Source organism: Kogia breviceps, chromosome 17, assembly GCF_026419965.1.
Source record: "Kogia breviceps isolate mKogBre1 chromosome 17, mKogBre1 haplotype 1, whole genome shotgun sequence".
In the NCBI taxonomy this organism is placed as follows: Eukaryota; Metazoa; Chordata; class Mammalia; order Artiodactyla; family Physeteridae; genus Kogia; species Kogia breviceps.
In genome coordinates this window covers 53,895,360-53,917,046 of record NC_081326.1, presented here as the reverse complement: position 1 = coordinate 53,917,046, position 21,687 = coordinate 53,895,360, and the positions used below count along the sequence as shown (strand labels likewise).

Here is a 21,687-nt window from a genome sequence, read left to right as displayed (position 1 = left end):
AGGTAGGTTAGTTAGTAGATAGATAGATGGATAGATAGATAGATAGATAGATAGATAGATTAGATAGATAGAGACAGATATCTATAGATAGGTGTCATTGTAAATCATTTAAGTTTTGGTTGAAAGAAGGAAGAACAGAAACTATGTCAAATTTCCTTGCAAAACACTACCTTCTTACTCCTGGCTGTGCATTAAAATCACCTGGAGCACTTTAATAATATACCCCTTCTCAGGAGACAGAATCTGATTTTATTCATCTAAAGTGGATTCAGAGATTAGCATTCTTAAATTTCCCTACGGGATTCTAATGTACAGCCAGGCTTAGGAACTATTTTAATAAGGATTCAGAGATATAAAAGCCTTGCTGAGTGAACTCCAAGAAATAACAATATAGCAGAGGGAAAAGGCCATGTAAATAAATAGCTTCATTCAGTGGACATTAAACAGAAAGGTCATTTATGAAAATAATTTAGATTGATATTATTGATAAAATTATGAGTCCATAATTAAGTAGATAATCATATGCAAATTACTTGGACATCTATACAACTGGTTATTTAACAGTAATCATAATAGCGATACATACAACGCAATTAGTAGGTATGAAGCATGAATCTAGTGCTATACTTATATTAACTCTAATATAGACTCCATACAATCCTAATGGCGTAGGTATTGTTACTAACCAGTTTTTACAGATGAGGAAACTGAGGCACAGAGAAGTTAAATAACTTGTATATGGCCACATAACTATTTTATATTGTTTCACACTGCCTTTATGCATTTCTGCTGCCAAAATTAGCCACTCTCCCTTTGCAAGTTAGCCCAATGTCAAATCATAATAGTATCATTTCTAGGATGTTGTCTTTTGCTTAAGCAAACTTAATTTGCTTCCATACTGTCCTCTTCCATTCTTTGTTCATATACAGCTTCATAATCTCTGATTTTCTCCAAAATTCTTCCTGCACATTTTTTATCTTCTTACTTTATTTTTATTTCAGGAATCCCAAAGTTTTCTATAGCAGGCAAATTATCAAAGATTACTTTACCATTTATTGTACATTCCTGTGATATAGGCCCTAATTAATTGTCTATTATTCCTGACTTCCCTTAGTCTTTACAAAAGGCTTGAAAGCTAAGACATTATTTACATTTTGCAGCTGTTTTAAAGGTTCATTATTTTGGCCCAAGGTCACAGATCTAATAAGTGGTTGAACTGGAATTTAAACCCCCTAGTTCTAATTCCAGAGTTCTTAATGACTGCAGTTTGCTGTGCCATTAGAAAGACTGATCTCTCAAGTTAGAACATAAGTTCTGTCTCTTTGGTGCTGCTTGTCCTTTTGCATTAAATTGTCCCATGGCCAGAACAAAATGGCCAACTATCAAAGAAAATCAGCCTTTCTACCCCTGGGGCCATGAAGAACAGCAAAAATGCTTTCTCAGGGCTTTGCTTTTACCATTTACTGTCTACTGTATGAAGTAGTAAAGATGCTGATTTTTAAAAAGTGGCAGTATAGCCTTCATTAATAAATTTTCTCGAGTATGAGTTGCTGAGACATCTTTGTTTGTAACAGCAACCTATCGATATTTTATAAATATATATATTTTTTTCATTATCAAAGTATGCCATATAACTTACCAAATTCAAATTCCTAGAAGATACAAAAACAAAGAAATGCATAGGAAAGCATAAAAAAGAGTTTGATTTCTGGTCCTGGATTTAGAGAGAGATCCTGGATTTACCTCAAGTGTTATGTTTCATCTGTCTTTATAACTTCTGACCAAATATGTATATATATATTGCAAGTGTACTCTTCTTCTGAAAAATTTAATTGCCATTCATTTTCCTAGTGACATGGATTAGATTCAAGTCAAGCAGGTTAAATTTTTCTAAGTTACATTGTTTAAAGTGTGTGTTTTTTTCTCACAAAGTAATTCTGTGTCCCTGACTCCTTTCTCCCTGGTGGAGGATAGACAGAAATGGGAACTGTTCTCCAATACAATCACTGATCCTACAGAAATGTTTTCATCGTAGAAAACTTAGTAAAGGGAAGGCCAAAGGAAATGAGAGCAGTATGGGGTGGGCTAGCTAATAGGCATAAAAGAAACAGAATACTTCAGAGAAGAGTTTGTGGTCCAGATCACTCAGCCTTAGAGGCAATAGAGAACTCTAGGCGGACCACTAGTTTCCTTCAGAAATTATTAGCTAGTGGTACTAGTTCAAGCTTGTAACAGTTCCTGATTTTTAATGAGCATTTGAAAAATATATCCAGAAGATCTGTCTGATTAGAAATAAAGGACAACAGAGAGAGATCCAGACACAAAGAGGGGAGCTGTCATAAATTAACAAAGGTTTCCCAATGAGAAGTTAAAATAGAAACTTGGGAACAGGGTGCATGGGGAAAAAAAAAAAAGGCAACAAGTAAGTACTTAGCCATGGTAAGCCCTTTGAAAATGCTCACTGAGTGAAGAATGAATAAATATTGAGGAGAGAGAATGGACATATGCACTATAAATTAGGTTGAGAAACTGCAGCCTGATGCTCATGTGGAAAGCCAGGGACTCTAATCACCTTCCACACACTGGATTGCATTGGCTCACTTTTCAATTGTCCAAGAAAAAATATGTCCTGACTCAGACTTGATTAAAAAATAAGTCTCATACATTCAACCACTTCATGATCGTATTCACCTTAGTGTCATTCTAAACCCCTCACTTTTTCTCAGTCCCCACATTTTACTGTTTCACTAATTCCTCCTGCCACTACTGTTAACTATTTCTCAGATCCATCCCCTTGTTAGTATTCTTTCAGCCTGTGTCTCAGTACCTCACCCTTTTACGCCTGGGCATTTAAAACATCTTCCCTTCTGGTTTACCTGTCCTCTTCAAACCATCCCCTTCGTTGCTCAGAGTAAATATCTGAAATATAAATCTTGCCCAGTTATTCTCCTTCATGACATCTTTATTGTCTAACATTTATCTCTTGAGTAAAATCCAGTATCTTCATCAAGGTATTAAAGGTTCTCCATGATTAAACGTTATGACCCTCTTTTCCTCACTTCCCCCATTACCTATCATTCACTATATGCACCAACGATATTTTGTTTCTGGAACAAGTCATGTTATTTTTGATCTCCTTTCCTTGTTCATCTTATGTAGTTGTCCTGGAATGCCCTTCCCTCACATATTTTTCAGAAACTTCTGCTCTCCCTTTTATCCAACCACAGCTACTATGCTTCCCTGAGTCTGAACTATTCTGCATAAATTTGTTTGCTAACCTCTTTTGTAAAGGTACTGTAATTTTCAAACGTACTAATGCAAACAGAAAATATTTTAAATTTATTGTTTTTAACATATAAAATATTAAAAAATATGTTCAAGATTGTAACAGTACAGACTTCCCTACTAATTACTAAAAAAAATTAAGTTGGCTATATTCCACAAATTGTTTTCACCAGTCTTTTGCTATTCTTTTATTTACCATTGTTACATACTTTAACAATTTATGTTTTTAAGAAGAATCACCATTGTGTAACAGTATACAGCAAAATATCATCTTCACCACATTTTTTTTCACCACATTTTAATACCTCAGATAATGATCATTTATATGTGTGTGAGTGTAAATATATATAGTATAGAATATCATAGTGTAGACTCAGATATAAAGGCAGAAGGGGCCAGGGCTAATGTGCTTATCTTATCATATTTTATCTGTTCAAAGAACAAAGAAATATATAAAAACTAAATTATATTAAGTCACTTATAATGATAAAACAAAAGGTTTCATAAATTTCTTAATCATAGCTATATAACCATTACTTTATAGGAAAAATAACAAATGAAAAAGTTTTGAACACATAGTCTCCAAAGTTATCATTAAGCATAAATATGATAAATTGAAAATTTAAACAAATATTTGAAATATACTTTTATTTAAGAGTAAGATAAAATTAGGCTAAATTACTTTTAATCAAAGTACAAGCTCAAGAATTTTCAGAAAAATATAACTTGTCTTGATGCAGAAACTTACTTTTTGGGATACTTTTCTTCTTCTTTGCCTTGTTCTAATTTTGATATTTTTATTAAACCGTTAAAGAACTGTATATTGATTTTATATAAAATTATGAACAGCATATTTAAATTTTTTTGCTTATAAATGAAAATGTTCTCTTTACATTCATTCAACAAATCCTTTAAATCTCCCTTAGTAAGCGAATATAACAATGGAAGCCATGAATGTATTTCTGAACGACGTTTTTCCCATTAAAATTCCCACATCTTAGTTCATTTTAACAGCATAGAACTTGCTAAAATGTCACTTGTGTTACTTCTGTGGGAAGTGTTTTTTTTTTAAAGCCATGTAGCAAAATAAGATATTATGTTGGACCACGAATTATATCTGAAGATATAAAAAGTTTAAACCTTTAGTGAAATTCAATATTTTCAGCTGCCTTTAAATGAAAAGGAAAAGGCTCAGTTGGAATTTTCTAAAATATAGGGCCACTAGCAAGAAAAAAAAGAAAACAACAACAGTAAAAAGAACACAAAATTTCATGTGTGGGAAAATCAGAGAAGCATCTATACTTCATAATCCTGTCCAGAGCCCAATGTATATTAATGTAGCACTTTGAAAGTAATATAGTTCCCACATGAAACAGGATTATTCTCTATACCCCAAATTATTTCTGTTCATTTGAAAGCAAAATTTGCACAAATTTCAATAATTACTTAAAATTACTTAAAAATAATTTAAGTAAAAATAAATTACTTAAATTTACTTAAATTTAATTTACTTAATTTACTTTAATTTTACTTAAATCTACTTAAATTAATTTACTTAATTTAAATTTTACTTAAATTAATTTACTTAAATTTAATTTACTTAAATTTAATTTAAGTAAAATTAAATTACTTAAAAAATTACGTAAAAATTGAATTTAATAGAAAACATTTCCATTTTAATTTTTTTGGCCACACCACACAGCTTGTAGGATCTTAGTTCCCCGACCAGGGATACAACCCGTGCTCCCTACGGTAGAAGCGCAGGGTCCTAACCACTGGACTGCCAGGGAATTCCCATTTTATTTTAAATCAAAATAATTAACATATAATAGATACAGTTTTTCTGGACTAAAAATAGAAATAAAGATCCTTATTTTCAGATACATTATTTTGTCATCTGGATTCAAAGAGTTATGATAGATAACACATTGTTATTTAGATAAAGTGGTCAGGCTATTAAATTTCAAATAATATTTGTGGCATTAATAAAATATATTGTGGGGACAAAGAAAGGAGAAAAATTTACTGTTGATTTTGTTAAATATATTTGATAGGATTTTTCCCTATAAAATATGTCCCTCACCTCTTTCTTGAACTCAATCAAATTATTAATATTTTCATCAGGTTGTACCACAAATCTTTAAGCTCAACATGTCCAAAACAAAGTCTTTACATTTTACTAAAACCTTATTTTCATATTCTCCACCTCCCTGTGATGACTCATCTACTTCAGAATCATCTTCTTCAGAAGCTTCAGAATCAACTTCTTCTCAACCTCCCATCCATTCTTTTTCTCAATTACTTGTTTAAATGATCCCATCTCTTAGAAAGAGGGATATACCTTTTATCTCATCTCAGCCATTTATTCTTTTTTTTTTTAACTTGACTCACTATAGTCTTCTAACTGGTCTCTATGTTCCTAGTATATGCCTTCTTCATTCCAAATTTATCTTTATAAAACATAAATTTGATAATGTAATTTTCTGTTTCACTAACACAAACCAGCCAAAAGCCAACCAACCAATTAACAAAAACAAAAAACTTTGATAAAACTTTGTAGATTATATTATGTGAAATCAATTTAGGAAATTAATTTTAAATAATATATAGTAAAGTATAAACTTCTTTGAATGTCATATTGACGCTTTTATAATTTGCCTACTACTTATTTTCAGTATGTTTACAAACAACATGGAAAACAACAAAGAATCTGGCAATTTAATTAAATGAAAGTCAGATAAAGAGCTCTACTGAATATTTATTTTCTAACTACAAGCAATTAAAGGTGTTGACACTACCTCTGTAGCCCTCAGCACATTTAGCATAGTACTGTGGACAGAACAGCTGTTTAGTAATAGTATGTATTTGAATGAGAAGTAAAATGATTTGCCCAAAGAACTTAGCAAGAACCTCACTTAATAAAGTAGTTCTTAGTTCAGAAATGTGTGCATAATCAAAGACACAGAAATGCTGTCTGGTGGTAACTTACACAAAGCAGCTGCATTAAATGACTTCTGCTAATAGAAGGTAAACCAGAAGTTTGGGGTTGACAATATAACTTTTCAAGCAAAAAATCATATTAAAGGTAAATAATTATAAATACACTATTTTTCACATAGTTCACCTTGTTAACTAAAACATTCACCTTCAGGATATTTGGCTGGAGTCAAGTAGAGTTTCACTGACGATACAATGGAACCAATCTCATTAATTATAACTTCCAACTGCGATACGTACATATACACATGCATAATATATGATGTATTAATACAGTAGCACTTGTATACAAATAAAACAAATATGAGGGCATGCTCAAAAATGTTTTACCAATACAAGTGTGTAATCAAAAATATTTCTATATTGTGGTTGTAAACATGTGAACTAAACACAGAAGAAGAAAAAAAAACTTTTTGTAAGTATTTTTAACAACTTCCTAAATAGCTTTGATACAAAGTTACAGGAAGCAGAATTCTGTAAAATACCAATGTCTTACTTTATACTTGGCTATGAATAAAATAAGGTAAGATTCATAATGAAAAATATTTCTAGACTTAGCTCTAGTATAGATTTCAGTAGTTTATTTGAAGCCAAAATGTTCAATTCCCAAGTCACACAGTAAAAGAAAAGGGTGAAAAGATTAAATTAGCTATGTATTTTTACATATATTCTGCATATATTTATAAACATACATGTTTATATGTTTTACAACATATTTATTTATAATATCAAAATTAATAATTGCAGTCTACTTCAACTAGAATCAGTTTATTGAGGAATTCCATTGGCGATCTACTTTTTTGTAGGTAATTGAGGTATTTCTATTCAGTAGCACATTTAATGAGAAATAAATGAAACTAGGGCATGGTCCCTCCAGTAAGTACATCTTGAGTTGGCTCCATGTTAGTAAATAAATTAGAAGAGTCAATGAGGTCATTTGAAGATGTCCCACGGTTAATGGAAACAGAGATTACATCTACTTCTTTAAAAAAAGACATGGGTGACTTCTTAATCAGCCCTCCACTTTTTTCTTACGGAAATTCCTGTACTAGAAAATAGCACGACTCTGGGGAGAAATTTGTTTGAATAATCACATCTTCACAAAGGAGAATATTGTTCAGTACTGAGGTTTTAAAGAAGGAGAGATTTTTTTCCAGTAACAGATACTTTTAGCAATGCCGCATAAGACTTTTAAATCAAACACGTTAAAATTAGGACTTTCAGGGGTCCACTGAGCCATTCCCCTAAAAGAGCAGCACTGGTCTGACTATTCCTGCTGAAGTTGGAGATTAATACTGGAGATTTGGGAGGAAATATGACTACAGAAATGTAAAAACACCTTAAGTTACAAATTATTTTAAAAACTCATTGAAGTTCAAGGAAAAATATAACAATAAATTACTATTTTCTTAATTTATACAATACTAATTTGGCCCCAAAACAATGCAATATTCACTGTTAGTTTAATAGGCTTCAATTTCCATTAGCAGTATTTAAATTCCTTTATGTTAATGAATGATCTGCATTTACACATAATAGCTTTTAATAAAAGTTATGGACTAAACCTTTAATTATCAATAATCTAACATTTAGGTGTAGTGCTGAAGATAAAAAAGAAAATAAAAACTGACATTTCATTTTGTCCCAACAAATAACTGAAATTAAGTATCTGCCTGAGATCATCTTAGTCTATTCTAACAGGAGAGTAAGCAATTCTACCCCCAACCTCTGAATGCTCTTGAAGACCAAAAGGCAGACTTATGCTTTCATCTACTTCTGTAAAAAAGTAAAAAAGTTTTACTCCTGGAAGTTTTCATGTAGAATCTGCATGTTACATTGGTTATTTGTGGCCATGTCATATACTCAAATTATTTTTAACAAAATTGATGATAGAGTAGTGTCATATGCCAGGGATGGGAGGTATTTGTGGGATAGCAGTGAGTGCAGTGGTTAAGAGTTTAATATTGGAATCAAATGGCGTGGTTTGGATTTGCATCCCAATACTTATTTGCAGTGTGACCTTCATAAGTTACTTACTTTGCCTACATTTCATTATCTGTAATATATGGTTAATAATAGTATCTCATAGTGCCATTGAAAGGAACACATTTAAAGTACTTAGAAAAGTGCTTGGCACATACAACACTAAATAAATATATAATAGCTATTATTCTCAGAATAATAATTATTACTACAAGACATAATTTTGCTCAAAAACAGAATTTCTTTCAGTCAAAATTTTGTTACAACTAAGAAAATTACAGTGAATAGCATACATGTTATTAAGAGCAAATAACACATTTTACAATAATAGTTTGAAAATAAAATCAACTTACGGTTTTCAAACTGAATAACATAAGGAACCGTGTATATTAATCAAATACAGAATGGATATACTATCACAGTAATTGTTATTCAGTAGTTACTCTTTAAACACTGCCAACAAAGATCTTATCATCTAGTAGAAACCAAATAGAATTCATACTATTAGTTATATATAATTCAATACAATGTAAATTTTATGAATTTGTCATTAGGGCTTCCTTTATCATTCTGAAATTGAGTTCTGATCCTAGTAGAGAATGTTTATGTAATATCATGACTAATTGTAATGAAGCTATCACTCAACTTTCAGCAGTGCAGACAGCTTCATCTAGGATAGGTCATCAAAGGCAAGTGATATTTGTACCATTTAATACAATAGGCAAAGCCTCCTTTATCTCACAGCTGTTTACTTCATTGATTCTGCCCTCCTTCCTGAAAATCAGAACCAATAGGGATTTTGATTAATTCCTTCAGTTGTATATTTAGGCCTTTATTCCTAACTTGTCTTAAACAAATATATCCACAAGCTAGCTAGCTAGCTAGATAGACAGACAGACAGGTAGACTACAAGAATCATGGGTACTTGAAGTAACAAGTCATTCTCATTCTCTAATAATTCAAGTAAAACATCTTTTCTTTAATGGGAAAAAAATAAGCAAAAAAACTCATTGAGACACTCAAATAAAAAACCTTCTGTACACCAGTATGATACATTATTATTCGTTGTTTCAATGTACTAAAATTTGCTACAATTTAAAAGTTGAAATAAATAAGTTAGGTAGGGGTCAAAATATAAGATGCTTCCAAGATGTAAAATCAAAAATAGAATTAAAAACTTCAAGGCATCCTTTCCACAATTCAAAAAAAAATGAATTTTGCATTCCAGTGTTGCATATGCGCAACTCAGAACATGATGTCGAGGCAATTATGTTATTAACTAATTGTTTTCTAAGCAAAGCAGATGGTAAAATAAATTATGTTCTTGGGAATTTTTCGTAGACTTCCAATTTCTAGAGAGCATTCTTCCATGAAGAATTAAAACAGTTAGTGAAAGGGCTCCCATATTGTTGCTTAATGGAGAAATGTTTCCCTGTCCACATTACCAGTGAAAATTTTGCTATTCTGGATTTATTCTTTTGGGTAAAAATCCAGTCTTTAAAATAGAAACACCTAAGGATAATTTTAAGTTATCATTGGTTTTATTTGGATACCAGAGAAGAGAAAGGTCTGCAGGTGGTCCAGATACCTGTTGGGAGTCAGCTTTTATAAGTTTAATGAGCTGTTCTAAAATATGCATTGAGTATAGACTTGGAACAAGTAACCAATGTGTTATACAGGTATCCCCCACTTTTCTTTTTCTTTTCTTTTCTTTATTTATTTTTTATACAGCAGGTTCTTATTAGTTATCTATTTTATACATATCAGTGTATACAAGTCAATCCCAATCTCCCAGTTCATCACACCACAACCACCACCCCACTTTTCAAACATTTGCTTCATGCCACTTCATTTTCATGAAAGATCTACATTAGTACCTGTTTTCACTAACCAAAGGAAACTTGAAGAGGATTTTTCACTTTTATGAAAAGAAGTGAAAGGTGAAAATGGCGTTCAGCATTGTTTTTCAGTTAGCTGTTGTAGAGGCAATGTGCACCCTGGGCGGTGAGAGTGATACCACCAAGCTCCTTTCCTGGGAACTACACTCAGCATCTCAGCATCAAGCTGCCACATCTTTGAACTATGTCTGTGGCATCTATGCTTTATCTCAATTTATTTTGTGCATCTATTAGTAAGATGTGTCCTAAGGTAATTGCTTCTTTGCTTTACTCTCTATGGCTTACAAAATGTTTCATAGGAATGCTTTGTTTTTTGGATAGTGGGGGAAACCTCTACCCCTCTTTTCACATAGCCAGAACACAGTCTTGGACACTGAGGGTTGAAAGTGAAGTGGTACTCCTCACTATTACACCTAAGAAATCACTCACAAAATATGTGTTTCTAATCTCCACAGCTCTGAGCTCTGCTAGTTGAGGTCTAACTTCCTAAGAGAACAAAGGAAGTCCACTAGGGGATGCAACAATTCCATTTTTCTTTTGGCCGAGATTGTCCTCTGACTGTATTGAGCTTCTTAAACCACCCATCAACAGGCAAATAAAGGATTTACTGTATTGGCTGTGATGATTGATTGATCCTGATTATAAACGGGAGATAGAGTTGCTGGTGTACATTGGGATCAAGAAGGAGTATGTATGGAAGCCAGTAGATTTTGTAGGCTGCCAATGAATACTTTGCACAGAAATAAATTAATGAAAAGTTACAGCAGTTATCAACAGGTTCATAAATGGTTCAGACACTTCAAGAATAAAGATTTGGGTCATATCATCATGACTGGCTGAAGTGGTGGCTGGGGGCACCATGGCTGAAACACATGGTGAAGAAAGAAATATAGACACCAAAAATGGCTTTGTGAACAATTGCAGGAAAAAAAAAAAGAATGGGATAACTATCGGTGTTTTCTCCCTTGCTTTGTTATGGACATATTTGCATATGTATAGACCAATTTTTGTTCTTTCTTCTTCTATTTCTCTACAATTTAATATAAGGCATGTTGTTGGTGGTTAACCTTGTCATATAGGCTTTAAGATGTCAAGAGGCTTTGTGACTGAGCTAGGTGATGGGAACTAAGAATAACTGCTGGGAAAGTCCATCTTCCCTTTGGAGGAGAGAGTAAACATGTCTTCATCTATTCAAAGGCAGACTCCCCCGTTCAGTATTGATTTCTCCAATGGGAGGCACTCACAAGAGACTTCATGGCAAAAAAGAAACAAAAACTGCTGTCCCTCAACAGGCAGATGGGTTCAGGGGCTTCATCAAATGGCAGATATATAGTTTTACCAGAGGTTTCTTGGCCTTCTCCCTGAAAATTGCCTGCTTTGAGGTTACACACAGCTGAGATTGTCACCAGCAATTCCCAGTGATTCTTGCACTTTCCGACTTACTGAATGCTGGAAGCCGCTTCCCTGTCTTGACTATCACTCTCCAGGCTCTTCTCTGGTTTTGTAAACTTTTGATTTCCTGTATTAATCCTTCTGTTCTCAATAACAGAGAAGTTTCTCTTTCCCCATTAGAACTCTGTCTGATACAGTAATTACTATATTTTCTCCTAACAAACACTTGAAATTACTGCTCTGAGGAAAATGAAAGCTTCTCTTCTCAACATAATTCATATCCCTAAAATCTCAGCTTCTCCCCATCTTTTGGATAAAACTGTAGGTTTGTGTATTTTGAAAGGAGATCTAAAGTGACTTTTATCTCCACTAATATAATAGCTCTCACTGTGATAGAGGAAGACTAGAGTTGATTACATCCTGACTTAGACCTCCATTCGGCATTTCCTTCTTTTTGAATCAGGTCCCTCCACCACTTTGTACTGTGTCCATCCCAAGTGAACAAAGAATCCGCAGTGCTCATATAATCTGTCAAATACCAGTACGTATACTTCCCATCACTCTCGCCTACTTTCCAACAGCTTTCTATCAAGTGTGCTGTACTTTCTGCCTGTGCACCTTGTATTATTCATCAAACTGTTCTCCTAGTCAGCCTTCCTCCAACCACACAGGCCCGTTCTTCCCAAAACTACTTTAATATTTCAAGATAAGTTTCGGCAATTTATGTCCACTTTTTTTTTCTTCATAAGAACCACAGACAAAGGCAATTTAGTCAATTAAAAACTAGATGATTTGTAAGCACAAAGAAAGTTGGGCTAGTGAGTGGAACTCTTAAGTCTCAGTGTCTTTAAAACTCCTTATGTATTGGGGGTGAACAAACTCTTTGCTGCTATTACATAAGTTGACAAGGTGTAAAGCATGTATAGGCATTTCCTATGATAACTCTTAACAGCAGTTTATTAGCTCTGCTCCCATTCTATATAGATCTCCTCTAATACTTCCTTCATGTTCTTTCCACTAACAGGTCATTTATAAAATCATTTAAACGATGTTAGACATTCAGGAAGAATTCCTGGTGCATAGAGGCTCTTGTTTCTGCACACCACTTTTTTTTCACATGTTTATAATGAGGCCTTTTTTTCCCAATTTAGTTCAGCTTTATTTAACAGCATTGCCTAAGTATCAACCATGGCCCTGGAATACAATAATGTTCATTCTTTCCAGAAATAGAAAAAGAGATACATTTCTCCTATAAATGTATTACTTTAAATTTTACTTAGTCTTTCTTTGTAAAACTGAATTATTTTAATTATAACATGCTTTTATATTAAAAAATAAAGATATTTAAAAATAAAATTAAACAGAAGAAAATATTGGGTTGGCCAAAAAGTTCGTTCAGGATTTTTTGTAATGTGGGAAAAAACCTGAATGAATTTTTTGGCCAACCCAATATCTCTGGCTCCCAAACCTTTGCCCCAAAGTAACAGGTTTTTCATTTAATATTTTAATTTTTAATACCACTTACCACCATAACTTTATACCTAAACCTACACCTCTACTTGTTGATTTATCAGAGTTATGTAGTAAAATTTGACACCAGCAATGAAAACTATGTAATTAATGTGCTTTACTTCTCATCTATCTTAGCCACTCCATTTTCCAACTGAAATAAGTGTATAGACATTTTTAGTTTTTTAAATTACATATGGTACTTAAAAACTTATTTTAAAACATTTTTATCAAGGAAAAAAATCAAGGAATAAGTACACATGGTTTTAAGAACTGATGACCTTATGATAAAAAGAGTACTAATCTCTCCTTCTTACCCCACAGGGAACATTTTTAAGCTATTTTTATTTTCAGTTTTCTGGGTGCTGTTACCACAACAATTCTAGATAAATAAATGTATACCTCCATTATTTTATATATTTTTAGATAATATATATATATATATATATATAGACTCTCTGGGAAAAAAAATTAGAATATCACTCACTTACCCTACTCTTTCTTTTCTTTGTCTCCTCCTAATGGGAACAAAAAGAGAGAGAGAGAGAGAGAGAGAGAGAGAGAGAACAATGCCTTGAAAGCCAGTGAAGAAAGTATATCAAAGAGAAGTGTGTATAACCAGTAGGGTTATATTGCATGATAGGTAATGAGAGAAGGACAAAGAATTTATCATTGAATTTTATAAGATGAAAGACATTGGTGTTTATTACAACAGCAGTTTTTATGGAGTTGTTGGGGAAGAGGTTGATTAGAGTGGTTTTCAGAGAGAGCAAGAGGTGAGGAGTTGGAGACATGGATTATTGACTGTTCATTTCAGAAGACTGCAAAAAAAGACTAGAGAAATGGAGTAGTAGTTGGTGGGGGAAACAAAATCAAGAGAAGTATTATTTTAAAGTTCAGACAAACACTAGCATTTTTGAACCCTGATGGGTATGAACTAGAGAGTGAAAAAAAATTATGATGTAGTAGAGAAAGAAGAATAGCTGGAATGATGTTTTGATTAGGAGAAAACATAGATGATCTAGTGCTCAAAAGGATAGGAGATGGTAGGTTGGTAAATAGAATGATGAGAGTCTGTAAAATTTTCTTTTTGATTGATTTGGGTTTCTCAGTGAAGTAGGAAATAAGGTTATCAACTTGTGACTTTGTAAGGCCAGTAGCAGAAGATGTGAAATAATTATCCAGGAGAATATAGACCCACATCATTAATGCCCATAGGTTACAAATGATTGTGATTTGAAGCAAGATTTCCTTTTGACTGGAAAAAAGAAAAGAAAAGAAACCACTTGGTTTAGAGGAATATAATATTTTGAATAGATATTTTATAATTAAAAAATAAAAGCCAAAGAACATTTGCAAATAGAAAAGAAAATTAAAATTATATGTAAATATCTTAACACCTCATACACAGATTAAGAGACTTAACTGATGGGCTTATATTTCAAGTCAGTAATTTTTATCCAGAATACTAGAGTTTTTAAATAAGAATGGAGAGACAGGTTACAGGCATATTTTGTGTATGCTTTCAGAAAGATAGAACATTTTTAGTAAACATGAGAATAATCTTTTCTTTTTAAACAATAAGAACTACTACTTTTACTGGTCTTCTGTGAATAGAACTTTAAAAAAAAAAAAAACTTGCGTTTGCAATAGAAAAAATCACGTTGTTTAACACAATAGCATGTAAACACTGTCATTGGCTCTCTTACCTCATCGCATTCTACGCTACCCTTGGATCATTCTATTTCAGCCACATTGGCCTTTTTGTTGTTACATGAATATGCCAAGCACCTACATACCTTAAGGATTTATACTTACTCTTCTCTCAACCTTCATATATGCTTATATTTCATGTACTCTCACTGTTAAAAATTTTACTGTCATAAACAAAACATCTATGCTCTCTCATTTCCTACATTGTTTTACTTCACAGAACTTATTACCATCAAGAAATTATGTTTCACTTATTTGTGTATAAACTTTCTCCTCCCATGTGAATATATAAAGCGGGGATTTCAGTCTTTTTGATTTGTTATTCCCAGCACCAAGAATCATGTCTTACATGATAGTCAATAAAATTATAGAATTGAAAAAAAAATCAAAAAATTAGGTACTCAAAAGGTAATTATTTTTCTTTTTATTATGATTTCTGGCAAACTTAACAACTACACATTCCCTTTTTAACATCATATAAGGCTGTTTTGTGTCATGACTGGATTTCGTTTTGTTTTTGTAACATAGACCATCCTCTGTGTACCTCCTCGTGTGCTTGCAGAAAGCTCATTTTTAGTGTCCTCTTTATGAATTGTACTGTCAGGAGGTTTTTTTCATTCAACATACTTGTAAATTGTTTTTGAATAATTATCTCTGGGTATTTTCATTCCTTTCTGTTTTTGATGCACAGTAACTTATTAGTTAACCCTCTGCCCTGAGTATATTCTAATCTTTGTGTAACATTCTATAGTACTTCTCTGTGGCTATCAGAAAGATTTTTGTCTTCTTTTGGTAAAAAGAAAATTCTTGGCAAGGACTGAGTTTTTAATAGAGCCGCAAATAGACCATCCATTCTCATGTTTGAATCAAAGACAACATGAAACTTCATATAAAAAGCCACTCAGTACCCGCTCCCCACCTCCCCAGTTTTAGCTACTGAGGCATATTGCTGTCCCACTACCACGTAGGCTACGGTGCTACACAATAATATTTATTTATTGAATAAAATTAATACTAGTGTGTTTCTTTTGTCCCCAAAACTAATTCTAACTTCTAAAGAGTCTTTTGTTGTTATTTTTACTATTTCTTCCAAAAATCTTTAGGACCTTTATCCAAGGGAAAAGAAGTAGAGGAGAGTGAGGGCCACCAGTTTCTAGTACAGACTTTGGATTGAGGTTAATTTTTTTTAATCTCTTTTTTTATTTGCAATAAATTTCTACAGAATCAACCTCAAAGAGGATTGTATATTATACCCTCCTCTGTAACCAACATGATATTTGTATTGCTCTTTAGTTTAGATGGCATGGTAATATAACTAATATTTATTCATCTTACAAAAATTGATAGTGGAAACAGATATGCCCTTCAATTCACAATTTCCAACATATATTTAATTCTGTTCTGGTTGCTTTATTGTAGCATATTTATGTTATTTTTATCTGCAAATTAGAAGAAAAAGGCAATTTTGCTTAAAATATAAATAATAAAACAATTCATTTTAAACATTTTGCTAACAACTGTGTGATAAATAAAAATCATGACTTATCAAAAGCCCATCCAGACTGTACTGTTTGTTTTCAGTATGAAGCCCCGTACATTTTAATAAAATATTTTACACTATTCAGTTAATTTATGTTTTCTTAATGATTAATTTTAAAATTCTAACTTTTTTCAAAGCAAACTTCCAGCTATTTCAAAGGAATTTTTTCCATTTCTTTTTAGTAAAAAGAGTGTAAAGTTGTAGTCTACCTCAGTTCTGCCATTAATCCAGATGTCATCCATTAAAAGTTATGTTCAACAGGGGCTGGGAATTTGTCTCGTAACATAAGAGTGTCTAACTTACTTATAGTAGGTAGTCAATAAATACTTATTGAATGAATAATTTCCTGGCAAACTCAATAGTCTGGATCTTAATTTCCTTTTCTTTAAAAAGGTGGAGTTGAATGGGGATATCCAGGATTAACATTCAAGATTTTATCTGATAAAATTATAAAACTAGTCTAAGAATTTGTTCTTGGACCTAACAACTGAGAAATAAATTTTTAGAATTCTGCTTGTCTATTTAATCGAGAGATAATTAAATTAATTTAATACCAATGAAAGTGAACTTATCTCTGCAGTTAACTACTCTTCAGCTTTTCAGTTGGAAGTTAGATACATGCTTGTAAAATAGTTGTATACATTTAATAAACCATAAATTAAATCATTATCTGACTACATATGCCACAGATTTTTATCTTTTTTTCTTTTTATGTATTGTCCTAAAATATAATTTCATCCAGGAAAATAGGATTTTTCCAGGAGAAAAATCCAGAAAGCTGAAATTTCTGTCACTCTTCATTCTTAATCATTATGACCTAGTGATATTATATTTGATAAACATATCAGTTCTGATGTGTATTTGTCTCTCCTGAATTGTAAAAAGCACATTTCAGTTACTTAGGCTAGAGATTTTATTCTTTAAACTGTTCACAGTGCCTCTGGCCACACTTAGAATTTAGATTGCAAAGGAATATTCAATCTTTCATCTAATAGCATTCAGCCTATTGAATATTTAATTATTTTCCTTAAAATGGTAAACAGTTGGAAATACTTTCCTCCTAAAGGGACAGCATTCTTTTTCTATTTTCTTATGAAGCTAATATATTTTATTTTAATTGCAATACTTACCATTAACAAAGAAGATTGAACATGTTTTGTCATTTAATTCCTATTTATTTATAAAATATTACTACAAAGAACAGAAAATTGAGTTACTGTATGTAACACATTAAAAGGGGAGGTGTAGCCAAGGCCAGTAGTTTTGCTTGAAAGCATGGGCTACGTAGCAATAAACATCCTAATTCTTGATTCAACTCTACTAGCTATGTGATCTTGGAAAAGATCAACATAAACCTCAATTTTTTTTCAGCTTTAACACTGGGTAACATATAAGATTTATTTCATAGGTAATGAGGTAATACATATAAAACAGCATAATTCTTGAGAAAATATAAGTATTTTATTATTATATATTATTGATTGACATGTATATGATCAAAAACGTGACTATTGTCAAAGAGCACTGCTTTTAGTTGCGTTATGGAAAAAATGTTTAAAAAATTGTGCGAAATGCACTTGTGGATTTATTCATTTATCATAGACTTCACTGCTAAGTTGAGAATGGAAGCTGAATTGCTAAAACAAGAAGTTTAAAAGGTAAGAGAACAAATGATTAAATTTTTAGGCAACTGACTTGGGAAAAGAAAATTTAAAAATATACATGCATACAAATTATAGACCCTTGAGAACAAAATATTGAAATTAGGCCAACTAACAACCCTGCAATGGCCTCTAAGTGTTAACCTGAAAGGAAGAGTCACAGTCTCTCATTTTAAATCAAAAGCTAGAATTGATTAAGCTTACTGAGAAGGCATATAGAAGGCCATGACAGGCCAGAAGCTAGGCCTCTTGCACCAGTTAGCCAAGTTGTGAATGCAAAGGAAAGGTTCTAGAAGATAGTTAAAAGTGTTACTCCAGTGAATACCCAAATGATAAGGAAAGTGAAACAGCCTTATTGCTGGTAATGGAGCAGGTTTTAGTGCTCTGGAGAGAAGTTCAAACCAGTCACAACATTCTCTTAAGTCAAAGCCTAATCCAGAACAGGACCCTCACTTTCTTCAAGTCTGTGAAAGCTGAGAGAGGTAAAGAAGCTGCAGAAGAAAAGTTTGAAGTTAGCAGAGGCTGTTCATGAGGTTTACGGAAAGAAGCCCTCTTCGTAACATAAAAGTGCAAGGTGAAGCAGCAAGTGCTGATGCAGAAGCTGCAGCAGGTTATTTAGAAGATCTATCTAAGATAACAGATTTGCAGTACAGCCAAAACAGCTTTATATTGGAAGAAGATGGATGCTGTCTATGACTTTCATAGCTAGAGTGGAGAAGTCAACGCCTGGCTTCAAAGCTTCAAATGACAGGCTGACTCTCTTGTTAGGGGTAAATGCAGCTGGTGACTTAAAGCCAGTGCTGATTTACCATTCTGAAAATCCCAGGGCTCTTAAGAATTATGCTAAATCTACTCAGCATGTGCTCTATGAATGGAACGACAGAGCCTTAAAATAGCACATCTGCTTACAACATGGTTTGCTGAATATTTTCATCCCACTGTTGAGACCTACTGCTCAGGAAAAAAAAAAAAAAAAAAAAAAAAGAAGTTCCTTTAAAAATACTACTGTTCATTGGCAATGGACCTGGTCACCCAAGAGCTCTGATGGAGGTGTACAACAAGATGAATATAGTTTTCATGTCTGCTAACACAACATCCATTCTGCAGCCCATGGATCAAGGAGTAATTTTGACTTTCAAGTCTTATTCTTTAAGAAATACATTTGAAAAGGCTATAGCTGCTATAGATAGTGATTCATCTGATGGATCTGGGGAAAGTAAATTGAAAACCTTCTGGAAAGGATTCATCATTCTAGATGCCATTAAAAACATTTGTGGGCTTCAGTGCTGCCCTTTCAGAGGGGTTGGGGCCGGAAGTGATGCCAGGCTGAGAAGCAACAACAGTTTTCGACGTGCGTGTAGGGTGCCAGGGTCAGGATATTAGAAATGAATACTCCCCAGTCAGTTTTCATCTTTGAAACCTGCATTTTAATGGTAACCAAATTAATTTTGGCCTCAGAAAGTTACTATGGTATCTTAGGTGTGCCAAAGTCAGCATCAGAGTGCCAAATCAAGAAGGCCTTTCACAAGTTGGCCATGAAGTGCCATCCTGATAAAAATAAGAGACCTGATGCTGAAGCAAAATTCAGAGAGACTGAAGAAGCATATGAAACACTCTCAGATGCTAATAGACGAAAAGAATATGATACTCTTGGACATAGTGCTTTTACTAATGGTAAAGGACAAAGAGCTAGTGGAAGTCCTTCTGAGCATTCATTTAACTTCAATTTTGATGACTTATTTGAAGACTGGTTTTTTGGGTTTTTTTTTGGTCAAAACCAAAACACTCAGTCCAAGAAGCATTTTGCAGATCACTTCCAGACACTCCAGGATGGTTCCAGTAGGCTAAGGCACCATTTCTAGGAGTTTTGTTTTGGAGGTGGGTTGTTTGATGACATGCTTGAAGATATGGAGAAAATGTTTTCTTTTAGTGGTTTTGACACCACCACAAATCGACATACAGTACAGACTGAAAATAGATTCCATGGATCTAGCAAGCACTGTAGGACTGCCACCACTCAATGAAGAGGAAATATGGTAACTACATACACTGACTGTTCAGGACAGTAGTTTGTCCTTTTTCTGTTCTCATTAAACCCAACTAGTTGACTCTTCTTCAATATCTTTGATGCAGAACCAATTGTTTGTGAACTATTTTGACAAATGCATGATTTCACCGTAACTTGACATAGCTATTAAGTATATTTAAATTGTTTTTGACAAATTCAGCAACATTGTTAGTAGAGAAATAGCTAATTATTAAATTCCCTGATTAGGCAAGGTTCTTTAAGAAAAGATTATAATTCTTCCTGGTCTTTTTTTCTCTACCTGCCCTTGGGCTTATTAACATGGCCAGTTTATTACCAAGGAAGGAATGAGTTTGCCTGATAAATATTTAAAGGTTAAATTTTAAAAGTTATTGTAGATTTAAATTGTGTGAACTTGAATGCTTTTTTTGGAGTGAAACTTTTGCTAATTTAAAATTGCATGCTGTGTAGCATCTCTGACTTGGGTTGCAAAATGTATGTGAAACTGTATAATTGAGTCATTCAGAAAAGGATAGCAAGCAGTATCTTGGTTAATGTCTACTGAAAGCTTCAAAAAGGTATGGTTGAATATTTACCACAGAACCACGCAGAAAAATTGGAGTAAAGGAAGTGATTGTATTGCTCATAGACATTTAGACTGAAAGAAAGTTGAAAACTTAATATTGCCAAGAGATTGTTAAGTGGCTAATGATTTCATCCCTGGCTAATAATTTTGTAGTGGTGAAATCATAGATGTTTTACACATTTTTTCACATTTCTTTCTTAATTGTTGGTGCTCTAGGTTTTAGTATGGATTTATGTATTTTTGTGTGCGTATGGTTTTTCCTGTTTGCACTCATCTTTAGAGATTGATGAATACCTCATTCTGTTTGTAAAAACAGTCAGTAATTTCTGTGCAACCTTATTATGTGCAAAATTTTTAAATCCTAAGAAATGTGTGCTTTTGTTTTCAGATAGACTTCTTTTTTTCCCTTGAATTTTATTTTATTTATTTTTTATACAGCAGGTTCTTATTAGTCATACATTTTAGACACATCTTGTATACATGTCAATCCCAGTCAACCAATTCACCACACACCCCCAACCCCCACTGCCACTTTCCCCACGTGGTGTCAATATGTTTGTTCTCTAGATCTGTGTCTCAATTTCTGCCCTGCAAACTGATTCATCTGTACCATTTTTCTAGGTTCCACATATATCTGTTAATATACGATATTTGTTTTTCTCTTTCTGATTTACTTCACTCTGTATGACAGTCTCTAGATTCATCCATGTCTCTACAAATGACACAATTTCGTTCCTTTTAATGGCTGAATAATATTCCATTGTATATATTTACCGCATCTTCTTTATCCATTCGTCTGTCGATGGGCATTTAGGTTGCTTCCATGACCTGACTATTGTAAATAGTGCTGGAATCAACATTGGGGTGCATGTGTCTTTTTGAATTATGGTTTTCTCTAGGTATATGCCCAGTAGTGGGATTGTTGGGTCATATGGTAATTCTATTTTTATTTTTTGAGGAACCTCCATACTGTTCTCCATAGTGGCTGTATCAATTTACATTCCCACCAACAGTGCAAGAGGATTCCCTTTTCTCCACACCCTCTCCAGCATTTATTGTTTGTAGATTTTCTGATGATGCCCATTCTGACTGGTGTG

At 33.0% G+C, this 21,687-nt stretch overlaps 1 protein-coding gene and 1 pseudogene across 7 annotated transcripts in view; both read left to right on the top strand.

The window, feature by feature from the left end:
* The window catches only part of CSMD3 (CUB and Sushi multiple domains 3), a 1,102,347-nt gene that overhangs the window by 611,352 nt on the left and 469,308 nt on the right, over positions 1 to 21,687 (top strand). The gene's annotated exons all lie outside the window — the stretch shown is intronic.
* Positions 19,364 to 20,047, top strand: LOC131743827 (dnaJ homolog subfamily B member 9 pseudogene; annotated as a pseudogene).